The sequence below is a fragment of the Silurus meridionalis genome, chromosome 14 (assembly GCF_014805685.1).
Source record: "Silurus meridionalis isolate SWU-2019-XX chromosome 14, ASM1480568v1, whole genome shotgun sequence".
Taxonomy (NCBI): domain Eukaryota; kingdom Metazoa; phylum Chordata; class Actinopteri; order Siluriformes; family Siluridae; genus Silurus; species Silurus meridionalis.
This window is the reverse complement of record NC_060897.1, coordinates 1,358,933-1,377,281: the sequence shown is the minus strand read 5'-3', so window position 1 is coordinate 1,377,281 and position 18,349 is coordinate 1,358,933. Positions and strand designations below refer to the sequence as shown.

The 18,349-nt window shown below is 40.6% G+C and overlaps 1 protein-coding gene across 1 annotated transcript in view; it reads right to left on the bottom strand.

Annotated features, from left to right (window-relative positions):
* Positions 1-11,471, bottom strand: part of lrrc4ba (leucine rich repeat containing 4Ba) — a 40,252-nt gene extending 28,781 nt beyond the window's left edge. The window contains exon 1 of the mRNA XM_046866935.1: positions 11,326-11,471. The gene's annotated coding sequence lies outside the window, so the exon portion shown is untranslated. The remainder of the gene's footprint in view (positions 1-11,325) is intronic.
* Positions 11,472-18,349: the final 6,878 nt, after the last annotated feature.

Genomic DNA, 18,349 nt, shown 5'->3' with positions numbered 1-18,349 from the left:
GTGAAATGAAAGAGCAATCTCTAAGAGACCCTGGTTTCCATAGTAACTACACATGGGCCACGTCTCATTTACTGGGTCTGACAAGAAAAAGTGCACACCTGGATCCTAGGGGCCCTATCTAGGGTGCTAATACATAGTGTCAGTATGGAGTAGAGTTAGTACAGAGATAGATAGATAAGCGAGTGGATGAAGGGATTAATGTGACCGCTTTCAGTAAATTCACTCTAAACTCAATTATTACATTAATGATACTGACATCACTACACACCTCCCTCTCTCTCTCTCTCTCTCTCTCTCTCTCCCCATCTCTCTTCTTTCACTGCTCCAGAAGATGTAAACAAACAAACAAACAAACACACACACACACACACACACACACACACACACACACACACACACACACACACACACAAATCTGCTCAGCATGCCACAAACAGAAACTCAGGTCAGACTGGTCATGTGATCTGGATATATGTGACACCAGATCATCATCCTTCTTTTCTAAACACGCCCTTTTATAATGTATTTATTCTGGCTCCGCCCCCAAGCAAGTGCACTGAACACACATCTCCATCTGGTCTGAGCTCATCCAGTCTCTCACTGACCCGAATAAAACACGTGTGAAGCTAAATGCAGAGACACCTCACACACACACACACACACACACACACACACACACACACACACACACACACAGTCAGGACGCTGAAGCCCTCGCCACTTTCATTACCGGACCAGGAGCTAAATACATCTGACCGCTGCTTTACCCTTAGTCCCAGCTTTTTCTGCACACACACACACACACACACACACACACACACACACACACACACACTTAACATCATTTCCTGTTCTTTTATTTTTCCCAGTCGAACTGGAAAGTCTAAATCCATCAATCCAACTGTTGCTTTAACCAATCAGATTTCGAGGTGGCGACACTGAGGCCGTCTAGCAGGCATCCAATAACATCAGCATTTTTCGGAGAGAGTCACTAGTCAGAGCTCACAAACTGCATCTGTAGCAAACTGCAAAATCTCCAATAAATTCATGTGGATTTAATATCTGTTCTTCAGACCACGATGACTGACAGAGGAGAAGAAACCGAAACACTTACAAGCACATTTACAAGAAAAGCTGGACGTCGTGAGGAAAAGTCACCAAAACACTACTTTTGCGTACTTTTGTGTTTTCTTTCCTGTAGAATTTACACAAAAACACACAATTTGCCTGAATTTCAAATCCCAGGAAATCTGTAATAAACAGAAACACAGGAACCCCAGGGTGATGTGAGGAGGTGAATATCGGTGCTTCTGCTGGAGATGATGAATGTGGAGGTGCAGTTGTGGCTCCAGTGAAAGGAGACGTGTTGACTTGTGTTCATTGTGTTTGTTGCTTTAGTGATGAAATTCATTTTGACTGTATGAGATCCTGTGTGTTCTACTGGACACCACTGAAGTTCTGGCCTGCATGGCCTGCTACTGCTATCCATCCATCCATCCATCCATCCATCCATCCATCTTATAAATTAATTTGTTTGTATACAGTTGTATTTTTCAGACATAGGAATGGAAATGAATGTGTTGAATAGAATCATTAGCTGGATTCTGATCATTGGAGATCCAATCCAGCCGTATGATCACATGATGCTAAGATGCAAACAGGAGCATAATGTGTGTGTTTCGTTTGTGTGTAGAGAAGAGTGAGCATTAGCTATTGAGATGCATTAATGTGTGTGTGTGTGTGTGTGTGTGTGTGTGTGTGTGTGTGTGCACTGGTTGTCCAGGAAATCGTTTCTCAACACATTTTTACTTGACTGATTCATTTGTTAAATGAAATACACACACACACACACACACTTAAGGACAAGTCTAATGGGAGGATATTAGGCTTTATACACACACACACGCACGCACCCACACACACACACCCACACACACACTGTGTGTGTGTGTGTGTGTGTGTGTGTGCGTGCGTGTGTGTGTGTATAAAGCCTAATATCCTCCCATTAGACTTGTTCTTAAGTCGATTTCCCTCCGAGCCCCAGAGTTCTCTCTGAGAACCGTTTTGCAGCTTGCGCTTGTTTTTCCTGTGTGGTGAAGAAAAACACTCACTGGTGGGATTTTGACGAGATCTCAGCTCGGAGTTTTCTCCACACCTGCTCATTCCAGGTCGTAGTCTAACACTCCACTGAGAGGACGAGTGAGAGATTAGCCAGAGAAGTGTGAAATCTGATGACTAGATGGGACATTAGATGGCATGAAGAGTGATTAGACAACGAGATGAAAGATTAGGAGATTAGATGAGAGATTAGACATGAGATTAGACGAGAGATTATTTGACTAGTCCAGTGATTAGACAATGAGACGAGAGATTAGATAATTTGACAAAAGATTTCAAAACAGAACAAGGGATTAGACGACCAGACAAGAGATTACATGATACAATTAAAGATTAGAAAACCAAATGAGAAATTAGAAGACTAATCATAAGATTAGAACATTAGGCAGGAGATTAGACAATTAGACTGGGTATAAGAACACTAATAAGGAGATCAGACAATTCAATAAGAGATAAGATTATAATTTCAGAGATTAGACAATTAGATTACACATAACAATGACAGACAAGAGATTAGACAACCAGAGATTAGAAGGCTAGATGAGAGTTAGAGGACTAGATGTGAGATTAGAACATGATGAGAACATGATAGATGATTAGACGAGACAACACGATGAAATAGATTACAGAATTAAATTAGAGATTAGAAGACTAGTTGTAAGATTAGAACATTAGATAAGATATCAGAAGATTGAATAAGAGAGATTAGAAGAGATTAGAACATTCGATTAATTATTATATATCAAGTCGAGATTTAAATTAATAGTAGACAAGAAATAATGGGATGAGAATGAGATGATGAGATGGTAAAATTATGAAACGAGATGAGATGGTGAGATGAGACAGATGGTGAGACGAGGAGACAATGAGATGATGAGATGGTAAAATTATGAAATAAGAATAAGATAGTTAGATAAGACAATGAGATGAATAAGGTGTAATGGTGAGATGATATGAGATAAGAAGATGGTGAGATCATTAGATGGTTAGACGATGAGATGGTTGTGATGGTGAGATGATTAGATGATGAGACGATGAGATAAGATGGTGAGATGAATTGTAACAGAGCAAAGAATGGACGTCTCTCACTCGCACTCTCACTGCATTCGAACGGCTTGCCCTCACTGCTCTTGATCACCATCATCATCATCATCCTTTATAGATACTGCTGTGGAATCCAGCGTTTGCTTACTAGAGCAGAAGAACTTCCTTCACCATGCGACTCTAAAATCCTGATCCCATAAGCTCTTTACTCACACACCACAACTCCACCATCACACAAACTCCTCCCACAGGAGCCGGGAAACCCCTGGTCTTTTCAGTTACACCCATCCTGCCCAGATTCCGCCATCCATTTTAATATCTCTAACCACGGCCATCTTTTACTGACAATTATTCCATAATTAAAGGTCTGACAGCGTTCATTTATTCCCTCAGAGCTCTGGCTTTGGACCGAGCCGTGGCTCAATCAGAGCAGTCAGTGCTAATTAAGGGTCAGAGGGAACGGAGGGGTTTGCATGAGTACGTTCCACACGCTCGGATCGGGACGAGGCCGATTCGCCCGCTGGCTTCTTGCACTGATGAACCCGCACGTGTTTTATTACACGTCATTTTACTCATTTGCACTGCCACTAACGGCTTCACCTCCTCTTTAGAGCTTCATCAGATTTAAAGACCAAATGTGAGTCACTTGTCCATCCAATCAGAATGGACGAAAAAAATTCTTCAAAAACCTGTTCCAGCCCATGTACCCTATACCACAGCTAGAGGGAGCTCCAAACTGAATCAGAATACTGCTTACATTACAGCAGATACAAACAGCTGGATCTTCACCAACTGGCTTCTCTTCAGACAAAAAACCAAATCCATCACCACCACCATCACACTCACCACAAAAAACATCATATCTCCATCACCATCACCCACACCACCAACATTATATTTATCATCTCCATCACCTCACAGTCATCAACACCATCATCATCATCACCACCACCCTCACCATCATCTCCACATCACCCTCACCACCAACATCATATTTATCATGTACATCACCTCACAGTCATCATCACCATCACCACCTTCATCATCACCACCACCATCACCATCATCACCCTCACCACCAACATCATATTTATCATCTCCATCACCACCATCAGCATCACCACCACCATCACCATCATCTCCACCATCACCCTCACCACCAACATCATATTTATCATCTCCATCACCTCATAGTCATCATCATAGTCATCTGCATCTGAGAGAACTGTTTACAGTCCAGTCTCATCAGTTGTCCTTCTTCTACATTTTTCCAGGTAAACTCATTAACTGCTAGCATGCGCGATTGTTAGCATTTGCTGTTTGCTAGTTTATTAAGAGTTGATCATGTTCCCCAGAACCTTTTTGCAAGTTTTTTTTGATCCAGAAAAAAAACCCTATCAAAATCTTGCAATAAAATACAGAAGTGGGCGTAGCAAGATGCTGACTTCCTGTTATGGAAATGAGAAGGCGGGGAAAAAGTGGCAGATTATATTCTTACACCAAACCATAAAGACAAGGAGGTCACTAAGGCTAGCTAGAGCGACGTACCCATAGCAACACTGACTAGCAATCCAAGTAGTGACCTGAGGCAATAAATATAAAATCACCCTTACGTCCCCTGAAACGGTTGACGGGCCGCGTCCCAAATCGCCGAACTCGGCCTCGCTAAACGTCCCGAGGGGCGACCATGAAGAAACAAGTGAAGAGCGCAAAACTCACCTTCAGCCTTCAGCAGCTGCTCACTCAAGAGTCATAAAGGTTTTTTTTGTGTTATGAATTTAACACAAATGTTTATTCTTGTATCTTGTAATAAAAATAATAATGACAATAATAAAAAATGTTTTATTTAAATATTATTCTAATTCATTTATTTAAACTATTACAAAACTATCATTCAATATATATTTAATATATTATATTGCAGTTTTTTATATTATATAAATTTTTTTAACAATTTATTAATGAAACATTAAAATTGCATTTTAATTGAAGAGATTATTTATTTATTTATTTCTACTATTTATTTTTATTTTATCACTTTATACGAAGGTCCTGTAATAACTCTTCATTTAATCGCTGTTTAATCAATGCTTATGCAGTTTTCATTATTATTATTGTCATTAATTCATGTATGAATATGCCGTTATTTCCTCGATCTGTCCTGACTGTAATTGTCCTCATGAGCAGTGAAGTCGGTTTCCACGCAGCAGTCTGAGCTTCAGCCAAGCAAGTGAGCAGTTTCACAGAGTCTCCTGTAAGATTTATTGGAAGTGGAGGAGTGGAGCTGAGCGTGTTAACACTGGAGACGCTTCCTGATGGTGTAATGCAGCCCCAGTCTATAGATTTACTCCTCCGACAGACGCTTTTCTCCACAACGATTTACAAGTCAAGTGGAATCCGGTCCAAGTTCACAGCCGAGCCGAACGCAGAACCGAGAGCAGAACCAGGAGCAAAACCAAACGCAGAACCGAGAGCAGAACCATGCACGGAGACCCAGTCAAACCCTGCGCAGAACCAAACTCAACACGGAACCATGTGCAGAACCACGACCAGAACCGAGAGCAGAACCAGGAGCAAAACAGAACGCAGAGCCAAGAGCAGAACCGAGAGCAGAACCAGGAGCAGAACCGAATGCAGAGCCAAGAGCAGAACCATGCACCGAGACCCAGTCAAACCCAGCGCAGGACCAAACCCAGCGCAGAACTAAACTCAACACGGAACTGAACTCAACACCAGAACTACTTTCAGCACCAGAATGTGCAGAACCAAGACCAGAACTGAGATCAGAACCAAACCCTGCACAAAACTATGCACATAAATAAATAAATAAACAAACACTACGAAGGAGAAGGAAAAGAAGAAAAGTCCAAACACTCCACAGAGAAAGAAAAGAAAAATCCCAATCAGTTTAAAGTGTATCTTTATGTATTTGAGTTTTTTTTCCCTCCCGTAACCATGACGACAACATCGTACGTGTCGCACGTTGTGAGAAAGCGTGGAGGCGATCGTCAGCTCAGGCAGGTTTGATGTTCTTGCTGATTCCTGTCAGGTTCCGTCCTGCGGGAGACGAGTGAAGGTCGAAGACGTCCTCCCGGATTTCTGTCCAAATGTCACCCTCTGATACGGGATTCAGCGTGTAAACAGTCCAACGCTTAACACTGAGGAATTCTCGATCCTGATTGGTCAGAGAGGGCGTGGATTAGTCTTCTATCACAACAGCTCTGACCAGCACCGGGTCATTAATTATTACTGCTCTGATACGAATTCTGGCCAAATGTATTTGGACACCCGACATTTCCAGCCATATGTGGTTCTTCTCCAAAGTTGGAGACGCACAATTGTATGGGAGGCTATTGGCATGAAAACTTCCCAAACCTGTTCCAGCATGACGATGCCCCTGTGCACAAAGCCAGCTCCGTGGAGATCTGCTTTCCATGGGTTGGAAGATCTCCTGCTATAGAGCTCCAACCTGATTGAACACCTTTGGGCCACACACACACACACTAGTTTCTTTTGGAGATGCAGAAGGGAGATGTGGTGCAGTTTGGAAGTGTAGCGTGGATCTCTGAGGGATTCAGGAGTCCAATCATGCCAATCTCCCACACATTACCTGCGATGTCATCAGCTGCCGCTTGGCCAGACTCCGCCCACTGACTGTTTCCTCACCTTCTCCTGAGCCTCTCCTGATGCTCAGAGTATTTATTACTGTTTTAAAATAAAACTATTCTGTATTTTAGACTTCAACAGTTTCATCCATTATTTATTTATTGATTTATTGATTTATTTATTATATTTTATAATATATATTATATATTATATTTATAATTATATATATATATATATATATATATATATATATATATATATATATATATATATATATATATATATTTTTTTTTTTTTATTATTTATTCATTTATGTTTGTTTGTTGGTTATTTATTTTAAAAATATATATCTGTTAATTTATTTTAAGCCACAGAGATGTTGTTTATTTATTTATTGTTTTCTATTTATTTCCTTTTATTCTATTTATTATTATTTCTTTCTTTTCTTTTGCTTATTTCAACCTATATAATGACCAACGTTGATAAGTTTAAATGGTGTCTCATTTGAGCTCCTCAACATGCATGCTAACTAGCTAGAGTAGCTAAAGCATCTAACAAAATAAACAAACAAACAAACAAACAAACAGTCACATGGTAAAGCTTTGTTTCTGTAAATCCACATATCTACAGTATTAGAACCACTTACAGCACTGTGATTAAATCATACGCAGTATAATATCAAAGAGTAGGGATGAAAGTCCAGCTAACTGTGTGTGTGTGTGCATGTGTGTGTGTGTGTGTGTGTGTGTGTGTACTGAGTTTGCTGATCTCCTTCGCCCGATCCCCGCCCCTTTACACGGCCATTTTCATCCATCACTTTCTCTTGTTGCCCCTTTAATCACGATCTGCTTATTTACAGCTCATTTAGGGGAAAATGGAGGAAAGCTGTGCAGTAGGTGAGGATTCGCTCTCGGTCTCCGAGTTCTCGTCGACGCAGATGGACGCCGGCGGCCGAGGAGGACAGACGGCACGGAGAGACAAATAGAGAGTGATGAGGTCATTAACGGAATTATTCATAAATCTGGCTAGCGTGTTTACCTCTGACCGTGCGGCCGATAAAACACACTGCATCGTTTTCAAAACAGTTAGCATTAGCGTGGATTTATAAATAAAGCCATCAGGTGGGAGATTTTATCGGCGTATGTCTTATCGGTCTCGCAGCGGCGCCTCCACCTCTCTCACGCTAATCGCTGCAACACCAGCAGAAGAAACTGTGGTGTTTTTGCTAACAACTCTGCCCTGAGGATCCCCATAAACCAGTTGTATTGAAAAGAAATCTGTGTGTGTGACGTTCCACAGCTTTGGTTGCCATGGGAACCGATCCTTCGAGGAGGCAGAACCTCTTTACTTACTTACTTTTTACTTCCACTGTGTTCACAGCCTGATACTAACCCACACACTAACCCAAGAAAGTCCAGAACCACCACCAACACCACCAATAATGTCTGCACCAATACCAGAACCAACACCATCAGCCCCAACACCCCCAACAACACCACCACCACCACGAACGTCTGCACCAATACCAGAACCAACACAACAGCCCTAACACCACCAACACCACCACCACTAACGTCTGCACAAAATACCAGAACCAACACCACCACCACCAACACAACCACTTACGTCTGCACCAAATACCAGAACCAACACCACCAGCCCCAACAACCCCAACAACACCACCACCACTAACGTTTGCACCAATACCAAAACCAACACCACCAAAAACAACCCAACCCCACTACCATCTGCACCAATACCAGAACCAACAACACCAACAACACCAGAACCAACTTCTGCACCAATAACAGAACCAACACCACCAGCCCCAACACCCCCAACAATTACACCACCACCATTGTTTGTTTGTTTTAGCTTTTTTTTGGAGTTAAGATGTATTTTGCTTTCAACTGTAATAAATGGTTTCTGGAGATTTCTGATGTCTGGTGAGGTCAGATGAAGAGTGTTGGAGTTGTGTTGAAAAACACCAGGGTTTGAGTTTTTGTGTTGCTGTGTTCTGGTGTTTGAAGATTTGCTGCATGATGGAATATATTGATGTTTAGTGGAGTTGTTGGTGTTTAATGGAGCATTGTAGGTTTGATAAGTATTTGATGAGTATTTTGATGCTTGGTGAAGTATCTTGCTATTTGTTGGAGTACTTTGGTGTTTGATGAAGTATGTTGCTGTCAAATGGAGGATTATGTTGTTTAATATACTGTATTAGTACTTGAAGTATTTTGGTATTTGATGTTTTAATATTTAATGGAGTGTTTTAGTGTTTGATGGATGTTTTGGAATTTAATGCGGTATTTGTGGTGCCTGGTAGAGTATTTTTATCTTTGATGGAGTATTTTGGCATTTGATAAAGTATTTTGGTGCTTGGTGGAGTATTTTGGTAATTTTCTGGGTACTTTGGTGTTTGATGAAACATTTAGTTCTTTGATGGAGTATCTTGGTGTTTAATGGAGTATTGTGTTATCTGATATCGGTGTTAGTGCTTGGATTTGTTGGTGCAGTATTTTGGTGTTTGATGGCATATATTAGTATTTAATCAAGTATTTTACTCTTTGATGGACTATAATGGTGTTTTATGGAGTATTTTTTTATTTGAGTAAATATTTTGGCTTGTGGTGAAGTGTGCTGGTATATGATGAAGTATTTTGATGTTTGATGGAGAATTGTGTTGTATGATATACTATGATGGTGTTTGATGAAGTATTTAGATTTTTTTTATTTTAGTATTTAGCTTTTGTTTGGAATTGTAATTATTTCTTTCAAATACAATAAGATTTGCTGTTTGGTGATGATGTTTGGTATCTGCTGAGGTTAGAGGAAGAATCTTGGTGTTAATTAAAAACACTGATGTTTGAGGGTTTTTTGTGAGTATTTTGGTTTCTGGTGAAGAATTTTGGTGTCTGTTTGGTGTTTGGAGACACCTTACTGTCTACTCTCACACACGATAAACGAACAACCTTTAGAAATGTCAAATTTGCTTAATTTAAAGGGCTCTTAAAGCCTCTTTATGTGCTTTCCTTTTTTGAAACCTGAGAACCCTTAATGATCTTCTGAACCCTCGAAAAACCCTTGAAGATCCTTTTTTCCCCTACTAACAGTGCATGTATTAACCGTGCGAAAGTGTGAAAGATTTGCTTTTATAGCTCATTATTTTCACCAAGATGTTTAACATTTAGCTTCTTGTAACTTGGCACATTCAGCAGAAAAGGTTCTTTGAGGGTTCATTAAGGTTCTCAACCTTCTAAAACAGAGATTACTTTGACCACTTCTGGTAAGGACGTGTCAGACAAAAAACATTTACTGAACTCCAGCCTGAAAACTCGAACTCTATAGCGAAAGAACTTCTAAAATGAAAAGCTTTGAGGTGCACTGATCTACACGAGTGGTCACCTGACCTCCTAATGAAGATGCATCTTCCTGTCAGGTTGCTGCAAATCATGCTGAATAAACTCTTTACATAGTAGGCTGGAGACCAAACACAAGATGGCCTCCTGAGTAGGCTCCTCAATGTGTTTCTCAAGAAATCTGAGACTATCTGAGCATGAATTCAGAAATGAATCATATGCGCTTTGAGGGTTTCTGATGTTCGCTGTTCGATCCACATCACAGAACGCTAATTAGTTCAGGCTTCTGAGCTGTTCATAAACAAAAGCTCAACTGTAGATGAGAAAGAAACCCTGGACTGATCCTACCAGCACCTGATGCAACAACATCAGCACCACCACCACCACCACCACCAACAACAACAGGTCAAAAACCGCTAAAACGCTCTGAACTGTAAACATTCACATCATCATCCTTCCTTTGGGGAAGTTTGAGTCTAGACAACAGAGCCAGCGATGTGCAGCCATGTCGCAGCAGTGTGACACACATCACCACGGCATGGCGTGCACAACTGGAACATCTGCACGCCTCAAAATGCACGAGTCTGAACAAAAAATTATTCAAATGAAACATATCGTATCACGGCACAAATCATTTGCACGTAACCACAAACGCGCGCGAGCGACATATAAGAGACACACTGTTCACACACACACACACACACACACCATCAACGAGCATTTTCTCTGCAACGCTCTATCCACGCGTACGTGAGAGGCGCGCGCCAGGTGCAAACGATTTCCCATGTCGGAGTTTCAAGTGAGAAAAAAACAAGCAAACAATGAAAAAAACATCCTCTTATTCTGGGCATGCATTACTGCAGAACATGTTAGGTGGAAAAAAAAACAGCAATAAATGTCGCGCGTGTGCGTGGATCTGGTCTGCGTGGATCTGGTCTGCGTAACTGAAGCGTGTTTGCGACGCAAATGCGCAGATTTTTTCCGCTTTCTTTCATTTTTTTCTTTCTCACTCGGATAATTACAAATGTCCAAAACCAAACACAATGCAATAATCAGACACGTCCACGCGCTCGCGTGATCCGATCGGTCTGATATGCGCTAAGCCTTCATCATCATCATCTTCCTCCAAGGAAAAGAAAAAAATGTCTGAATTATAAAAAATGTGCAGACTGGAGTGAAGTGATCCGCGCGCACTTACCTGGATGCTGCTGATGAAGATGATTATCTTCTCGAGAACCAAAATCCTTCCATCAGAGAGAAGAAAAAGAGAGCGAGTTCATGACCAACATCCTCCATCCTCAATGTTCTGTTTCTATCTGTCTCTCTCTCTCTCTCTGCTCCAACCCCTCCTCTCTCTCTCTCTCTCTCTCTCTCTCTCTCTCTCTCTCCTCCTCTTTCTCCTATTTTTTTTTACTTTGCGCCTGCTTTCCTCCACAGTGGCAGATCATATGGAACGCAGATGAGGATGATGATGAGGATGATGATGAGGATGATCACCAGTTTTACTCTTCTGTGTAATTCACATATGCATGCCCTGGAGAACAGATGCAGCGTGCCAGAGCTTACAGAACCGTATGCTCTCTAAAACATCAGCCTGAAGACATATGGAGCACCAACACGCCACACCTGATGATGATTAACTTCAGAAAACACACACACTGGCAGGTGTGGTGAAACCGAAGTGTTTTATTCCTCCTACACCACTATGGTGTTGGAATTCCAGAGTTATAATGGTACTAGTTTATTTGAGGAAAGACGTGGCTTACTTTTCATCCGGTTATAGTTACATTTCATGCCGTGGAATGTCCTTCAAGCTGAAAACGAATGAAAGAACCTTAAAGGAACTATCTTCTCTATAAACAAGGACAGATACTCTGATTAAACTCTTACAACAATAAAGAAAATAAAAAAAACAAAGAAAGCCTTTTGGTCATACAGGCATGCATGCTATGGAACTTCTGGAACCTATGGAACTCTAAGGAGGCCAGAATGTCACCATTTTCCAGAATTCTGGAGCGTGGAATGTATGGTCACGACCAACTCTCCGAGTCTACGAGTCTATGGATGACAGAGGGCTGGGATATTCTAGATGAAAAAATCGTGATCAGAAATGTAAAAAAAAATAAATGGCACCCCTGTCACAAACTTTCTTCTTTTTTTTTAGACCTCACAATTAAAATCTAGATGTTTACACCTGGTTTTTGAGGTGCACCAGAAGAAACTAAACACTAGCAAACACCAGCCAATCAGAAGAAGGATCACAACAACCACCAATCATGTTACCTTTGTAATTCAGAAAGCTAAAGAGCTGCATCAGGTGCCAGTGGATCCGTTGTAGGGTACCAGGATACATACTCTACCATATACAACATACTGTCTATTACAAATGGTCTACAGATGAAGCTCCTATAGGTAGAACTCCAAAAAACCCTTTTGCAGAAGATGGTAGCCAGCAGAAATTTGTCTTCAAAAGCTCCTCAAGAGTCTTTTATCGTTAAAGCTACGGATAACTTTAGATAAATTCAGGCAACATAGCTGAATAATCTTCCTACTCGAGAAGAACTCCCTCAAGCAGAGGAATACTAAAAAACCAATAGTTCCTTTGTATATTTAATGGTTCTTAGCTTTCTATCTGACACCCTTTAGGAAGAGAGAAATCCCAACACCATCCAAATAACCTTTAAGATTCAAAGCTATTAAAGTCTTCAAGGGTACTTTAAAAAACTCTTTAGATCATTGTGGGTTCTTCAGACCAGTTCTTGGCTTCCTAAATGAATTCTAACTGGAACCCTAAATGGAAAAAGTAGTAATTAAGATGTTCTAACTTTCACTCAACTAGAAAACAAAACAGAACCCTTTGAGCAGGTGGGGACCCTTTTATTATCCAAAGAATTTCTTTCTCACAGAACATAGTTGTTTGGATTTATTTGGATTTTGAGGTTCTAACACCTGTACCTTTTGGATAAACTCCATCATTAAAATCTTCAAGGGTTCCCTAAAGTATCCAAAAAAGTTGGGACACTGTGTAAAATATATAAATCATATAAATCCATATTATATTTACAATCAAACAAAAAATATATATAAAATGAAGTGAGTATCGTATTCTCATAATAAATTGAGAATTTATAACATTTTAAGGAAAAAATAAGGTCATTTTGAATTTGATGTCTGCAACACGTCTTTAAAAAGTTGGGACAGGACCATGTTTCCCACTGTGTACTATCACATCCTCTGTCTGTATACATCTGGGAATGGAGGACACCAGCATCTGGTTGTTTTGGGAAAGGGAATGTCGTTCCAATTGTGTCTAATACAGGATTCTAGTTGCTCAACCATTTTGGGTTTTCTTTGTTGTGTTTTTCATTTCATGATCCTCTGAATGTTTTCAGATGGTTTGGTTTGAGCTCACAGATTGGTGAAGCTCTGCCCATCTTTTCTTCTGAGAGGCTCTGCCTCTCTAAGATACACTTCTTCTTTTTTTGGCTTCTCCTATTAGGTGTCGCCACAGCGGATCATCCGTCTCCACAGACCGATCCGGTATGAAATTCTTATTCGTGATCCGCAGGTTCAAATTGGCACACGTTTTATGCTGGATGCTCTTCCTACGCAACCCTCTCCATTTATCCGGGCACTAAGAATGCACTGGCTTGTGCAACCATAATGGCTGGGTTCCTCTCTAAGATACACTATTCATACCAAATCATCTTACTGACCTGATGTCAATAAACATTATTAAGTGCAAATTCTTTCTTGAACTGCAGAATTTTTATCACACTCTTTCCCTCAGACTTTTGTTGCCGTGTCCCAATGTTTTTGAGGCGTGTTGCGTTCATCAAATTCAAAATGGCCTCATTTTCAACATTTGATATGTTTTTTTTATGTTCTATTCTGAATTAAATATGGACTTATGAGATTTGTAAATCATTGCATTCCCAACTTTTCTGGAATTAGTATTGTATGTGATTTTACAAAACCAGGTAAAACCATTTTAGGAGGCGAGGAACTAAAAAAAAAAACCTTGGATCCTTGTGAGAAAGTAAATGAGTTTGTTTGTGTGGAGTTTTTAACCCCAAAGGTTTTTCCTCCAAAGGCTCGATAAATATTTATGGGTTCTTGGTTTAAAAGGGAAACTCTGTAGTAAAAGGCAATGTAGAACTTTGAGTTAAAAAAAAACAACAAATAAAAGTAGTGGTTCAACCTTTTTTCCCTCATTTTTTTTATTCATTTGAATTAAAATTATATCTAAGAGAAGAAGTTCCCAAACCAAGAGCAGTAGATCATTCAGTTGTTTTAATTTAAATCCATACATCAAACACATCTAGGAAGTTTTTCTGGTGGTTAGAAATCCATCATTGTCAAAAAACCCAAAAGAAACGCTTTTCTGTGAGAACATCACTATCTGTTGTAATTTTTTTATAAACTAAACTCTTTAAGAATTCTCGTCAAGGATGGAGTGGGAAGTTTTATATAGAAGCTCAAGATTTTCCAAAAGAGAGACAGTCGAAGAACCTTCAAGTGATTAGATATTTTCATTTGGATGTGATTAAGAACGTTTATTATCCAGGAACACCAGAGCATGCATCTTGGTCATACAGCATTGGGCCAGATGATTAAATAACTTGTGAGATCCAAAAACCTTTTGCAAGTTCCTGATCATACGATGATGATGTATGCCTTCTGCTCCACAACATCATATATGATCTTTTTCACATTTTGCACATTTTCAGATTCAATGGAAACTGTTGCAAATATTATCATATTTACAGACACGCATCATCTCACTGATCATCTCAGGGCTGGAATCCGGTTTAAACCAGGCGTTGAGGTGGTTTAGATAATCACAGGTGAAGAGAGAGTGATAGAGACAGTCAGTGAGCTTTCAGTCTGAATCAATGGACCGAGCAGGAGAACATATACAAAGAGAGATCCAGGAGGATTTCAGCACTGAGGTCCTTCTCTTGGACTGAGGACAAGAAAGGAAGTGTAGAGATTAAGTGTGTGTGTGTGTGTGTGTGTGTGTGTGTGTGTGTGTGTGTGTGTGTGTGTGTGTGTGTGTGTGTGAGCTCTGTCTCTGATTCACTCAACATTTATTTCAAGGTGTGCGGAATAATTTTCCAAGTATTCAAGTGAAGTGGGTTCTCTATAGAACACTGTGGAGTGGGTTCTCTATAGAACACTGTGGAGTGGGTTCTCTATAGAAACATTGTGGAGTGGGTTCTCTATAGAAACAGTGTGGAGTGGGTTCTCTATAAAAACACTGTGGAGTGGGTTCTCTATAGAAACATTGTGGAGTGGGTTCTCTATAGAAACACTGTGGAGTGGGTTCCCTATAGAAACATTGTGGAGTGGGTTCTCTATAGAAACACTGTGGAGTGGGTTCTCTATAGAAACACTGTGGAGTGGGTTCTCTATAGAAACACTGTGGAGTGGGTTTTCTATAGAAACATTGTGGAGTGGGTTCTCTATAGAAACATTGTGGAGTGGGTTCTCTATAGAAACATTGTGGAGTGGGTTCTCTATAGTAACATTGTGGAGTGGGTTCTCTATAGAAACACTGTGGAGTGGGTTCTCTATAGAAACATTGTGTAGTGGGTTCTTTATAATAAACACTGTGGAGTGGGTTCTCTATAGAATCACTGTGGAGTGGGTTCTCTATAAAAACACTGTGGAGTGGGGGTTTCTATAGAAACACTGTGGAGTGGGTTCTCTATAGAAACATTGTGGAGTGGGTTCTCTATAGAAACATTGTGGAGTGGGTTCTCTATAGAAACACTGTGGAGTGGGTTCTCTATAAAAACACTGTGGAGTGGGTTCTCTATAGAAATGTTATGGAGTGTTTTCTTTATAAAAACACTGTGGAGTGGGTTCTCTATAAAAACACTGTGGAGTGGGTTCTCTATAGAAATGTTATGGAGTGTTTTCTTTATAAAAACACTGTGGAGTGGGTTCTCTATAGAAACATTGTGGAGTGGGTTCTCTATAAAAACACTGTGGAGTGGGTTCTCTATAGAAACATTGTGGAGTGGGTTCTCTATAGAAACACTGTGGAGTGGGATCTTTATAATAAACACTGTGGAGTGGGTTCTCTATAGAAACACTGTGGAGTGGGTTCTCTATAGAAACATTGTGGAGTGGGTTCTCTATAGAAACACTGTGGAGTGGGTTCTCTATAGAAATGTTGTGGAGTGGGTTCTCTATAAAAACACTGTGGAGTGGGTTTTCTATAAAAACACTGTGGAGTAAGTTCTCTATAGAAATGTTGTGGAGTGTTTTCTTTATAGAAACACTGTGAAATGGGATCTTTATAGAAATGTTGTGGAGTGGGTTCTTTATAATAAACACTGTGGAGTGGGTTCTCTATAGAAACATTGTGGAGTGGGTTCTCTATAGAAACATTGGAGTGGGTTCTCTATAGAAATGCACTAAATGAGGTATGAAGTAAAGGCTCCTGGACCAGGTGTAGTGCACTATATGTTAAATAAGGAGCCATTTGGGATTTAGCCCGTGTGTGTGTGTGTGTGTGTGTGTGTGTGTGTGTGTGTGTGTGTGTGTAGTCTGTATGCTCTCTCTGGTATGGCTGTGGGTTACCGTGGCAACGCCAAGCTCAGAGACCGTTGGTCCCACCTTCCCCCTCACACACACACACACACACACACACACACACACACACACACACACACACACATTCACACAAATCTATACCCTGATTTAAAAGGTGTAGATATATCATCATGCTCAATATCAGGGGCCATAACGAATGTGGCTGGGGGTAAACGAGGCGTGTGTGAGAGGGGGGAGGGGTTATTGCAGCAACAGCACAGTGTGTGTGTGTGTGTGTGTGTGTGTGTGTGAGTGTGACTGATTCCCCCCGAGTCTGAATATAGCACGTTATCAGTTCAGCGCTAATCATCCCTCTGATAATCTCTCATATCTGAGCTATGGATCGTTCCTTTTTATTCCTCTACACTACCCATAATGCACTGCACTCCACTGACATGTCTAATCTGATTAACTATCTAGTGTTAGGGCACTGCGTAGGAAAAAGAGTGCAGCAAACTCTAGTGGAACGAAACACACTTTTTAGTGCACTGCATTGTGAGGTCAGTGTGAGCTGTTCAGGTGCTGAAAGCTTCAAACTGTTCACACAGCAGCCCGTGCTGGATCAGGTGCTATTTACTCGCTCGCATTTTCAGAATCGTGTATCAAAACATACAATACCTGAATACCAGAGTAACCTGAATGGAGACCTCAGAACATTTGCTTGAAATCGGATTCGCAGCCCTCGCGCAAGGGCCCAACATCGGCAACTTACCAGTGCTGGTATTGGAATTCACAGTCTTTTGATCAGAAGTCCAACATCTTAACCACTTAGCTACCACTTCGTTACATGTAATATATTCTGTATTTTATACTACACCGCGAAATGTTTTTTGGACACATGAGCATAAGATTGCTATGTGCTTCTTTTTGAACATCTCATTCCAAATTCAGTTTCCATTTACTCTTATAATATGCTCCAATCTTCTGGAAAGAACTAGAATTTGTAAAGAGTAGTTGTTCCTCAAGCAACAAGGTGTTGGTAAATTCAGGTATTAATGATAGTGAGGTGAGGCGGCCTGGGGTGAAGTCAGCCTGAAATGTTCAACCCAAAAGGTGGTCAATAGGGTCTTTAGTAGATCTTCTATATCTTCCAAAGTATCTAAAGAGTATCTTCATGAAGCTAGCTTTGTGCACAGGCGCATCCTAATGCTGGAACAGGTTTGGGTCTCCTAGTAGTGAAGGGAAAATTTCATGCCATATCCTAAGATGTCCTATATATTTGTGAGCCTCCAGTTTTGAGAGGAACCACATATGGATGGAAAGTGTGCTGTCCCGATAGTGTGCTGTAGTGCACTAGGTAGTTTTCGAATGGTCCTATTTACACCCCGTCCAGTCCCTATATACCGTAAGTGAATTCGATTTGATGCGTTCACTTAGAGCTTAAAAGATTGAAATCAGATTATCTTCCACATCCCCTCGTGCACTACATCGAGTACTCGTTAATTAATTAGACATTATATACAGTTATGCACTGCATAGTGCAATTCCCTGAGCCGTGTCTTATTGCATATACAACAGGTAGTGCACTTTTACTAGTGTGGAGGGAACGGATTTGGAACACTCCCCATCACTCCACATTCTCCGCTATCATCTTGGTGCTTTGCGATTTTTACTTGTGG